Consider the following 3,157-nt stretch of genomic DNA (forward strand, 5'->3'; position numbering starts at 1 on the left):
TTTAAACCCAATGTTAAGCTACAATTATAGTAGAAAGCATCAACTGAAAATTCCAGAAGTTAATAAATATTCAGGTGCCCTGATTTAATGATCAACCAATTTTTTTTCCAATTACATATTTCTCCAAGAATTTATATTGGCTTTGTGAAACTAGAAACTTTTCAGATATGTAAATCAATCTTAGTGTTACTGTGCAGTATTCTTTAAATTAAATTACAGCACAGATATCAGATTCTAGCAGTTCTTTTGCTGCAATGAGATAATTTCTGGAGGCAAGACACCTGGCCAGGCTAGAGTGGTGATTAATTTTATGTGTTTAGGGTGCAATCATCACTCAGAAAAAGGCTTAGGGTTTGGATGATGGATGACAGGTAAAGTGCAGGCTGATAGGACATGGCCCATGAATCTGTTCTACATCATCAGTTCCTTTGATCACTGGCAGAAGTTCAGAGATACTTCTTTGCATCTGTCCAAAATAAACAAAGCTACCATATACCTTTTGCAAGATCACTTGTAAATACAGGCTTATTTGTGGGGGAGAAAAAACCTTTATTTTTTATTTTTTTCAACAATGGCTGAGGGAAATAAAAACAAACACTTTGTCTTGCATCTACATGCACTTTTACAGGCAAAAATACGCTGAGTGTGTGTGCCTCCATGTCCATACACATATATATATTTTAATGAAAGATGATAGTGTAAAGGCAATCTTTTTCCCCTGCAAACTGATACCTATGTTGACACCATAGAGGGGATTCAGCATAGCTGCTGAAAAACAGCGTTACACAGCCTGTCATGAGAAGAAAGCCCTAAGTTATAGCAATGCTATGCAGCATTTCTTCTTCATTAGTAATGGTGGTGTGACTACAATTTGTTGGGAATCTTTCTTACTAGCGATAGCAAAATGAACTGCGCAACCAAAATGATTTTGATTAATAATTCAGAAGAGTTAAAGGGGGAAGAGATAGAGACGATTTGTGCCAACCTACCAAAATTTTTTTTTTGTATCTCAATTAACAAAATATAATTTGATAATTGGAAGCAAATGCTTCTTTATCATATGATTTCTACTTTTCTTTACCCAATGCTGTCCCCTGCAGGGTGTAAGAAATCAGATCACAGAAGTACTCAGAGGCTAAAAAAATATATATATTTTTTTTTTTTTTAAGTCCAGGAGTAACAGAGGAATAGCTGAATTATCATCATCTTCTCTATCAGAATTCATTATCAAGCCAGCATGGTTTATGAAAAATCCTTTCAGAGGTTTGACCAGGTGCTGTGATGGGCATTCCTTGAAAATATTCTCTTATACCTCATGGCATATGTGCAGCATTTTTTTCCATAGGTGTTATGAATTCCTAGTGCTCATGTTGATGTTCTGTCTGTGGACAATAAGATGTTAAGCATTTCTTTTGTATGTCTCATCAGCTGCACTTGGACAAGAAAATCAAACAGAACTCATAAATTATAAAATACATCTCAATGGACTTACTGTTTTATAGAACGAGAAGTAAAAGGTATCCAAGACTGCTTTGTATATGTAGAAAATACTAAGATACTACTCTGCTTAAAAGACAGGTGACCCTCATAAAAGAAATACAACTCATCTCAAAAAGGACATTAAAAAAAGTAAAGGGGAGCATAAAGGTGGAGAGCTGATTAGATTTCCTTAATAAGATCATCCTTGTACCAGACAAAAACAAAACATGGAGCTTAAAAAAAACCTCTGAGAGCATTTGTTATCACAGAGAAATCATACTCACATGATTGCTGTCTCCTTACTCAGCTGGAAAACTGCTTTATCTGACTAAGTGCAAATACTGAAATGTTCATTAGCTCTCTTGAAACACCTTGACTTGTCTTTATTGAGTTGCATTTCATCCATAGCCTTTGCACCTGGGGGCACACAATAAATTTTTCTTCACAAAGGATTTCTCAAGAGTGGTATGACTGTTCCTTTTCTCCCCAGAGTCTGAACGCATTGCATCATCTTCTATCATATTTACAAGCCTGAGGCCCAGGATGAAGAATTGTTTAGTATCTCCAAACCAAAGCTTGCCACGTAGCAGATCAAATTGTTGTTGCTCTGCCACTGAGCTGACTCAGTACTTGCTTGTTTGATTTAAGGCACAGTTCCACTGTGAAAAGGTATTGTAAAAATGGTATTTTCTTCTGCAGCAGAGCTAGTTCCTATGTGTATGAAGAATTATATGTGCTGACTCATGTGACAAAACATAAGTATTTACTGCTTCTGGTGTTGCCATCTCTGCAGAGCAAAGACAGAGGAGAGAAAGCAGGTTAGGGTCCATTTAACGTGTATCCATGAATATTCCTTTCCAGGATTCTGTGTGTTTAGTCTTTGCAAACTCAGGGAGAACGACTGCATGCCAGAGCTGTTTAGAGTAGTATAATTTGGCCTCTACTGCTGGTGAGTAGCCATGGGAAGGAAGCATCTTGGTCTCTCAGATAGTGCATGTGGAAATACCACAGACAAAAAACCCATGAAATTGTAATTTGAAACAGAGTGGATCAATACTTTATATTCTTCCATACCATATTTCACCTATGTGTAAACCTGCAGAGTTTGTGACTGCAGTAGGTTATTTTGTGGCATTCTGGCTTTGTAAACTTCTCTTTTGGATTAACATCATCTCTTCAGAGATAGAGGGAAAATATTTCTGCTTTTGTCATTACTTACCACTTCTTTAGAATAATGCAGAGGGACAATTTCTTTGTATTATCCAGCTAGCTATCATACTTTTGGAGCTAATCTCTGCCTCGATGTCGTGTTAGCACATAGAACTACCCTTCAGTGACTCTGGTCTGTCCCCGCTGAGCTGTTCTAAGGGTTGCTGAGGGCTTCCTCCTTTGGCTATCTTACACAGTCTGTATTGAAGCTGTGAGGGGAGTTCATAAGGAATTACTGAGTTCATAAGGCTGAGTGTTTCAGTCTCTGTTTCAAAGTGACACTGAAGCTTGCATGAGAATGACTTGGATTTGTGTTCCATCAAAAAAATGCAGTGGTTAGAGCAAGCAAAGGAGCAAGAAGATTTTCTTGAATATTTCAGCGACTTAAAAGAGAATTTCTAGCCATTGTCTTAAATTCCTAATGGCTACTAGATGATCAGACTGCCAGCAATATCTGCTGGTTATTTCT

Source organism: Corvus moneduloides, chromosome 12, assembly GCF_009650955.1.
Source record: "Corvus moneduloides isolate bCorMon1 chromosome 12, bCorMon1.pri, whole genome shotgun sequence".
NCBI lineage: Eukaryota > Metazoa > Chordata > Aves > Passeriformes > Corvidae > Corvus > Corvus moneduloides.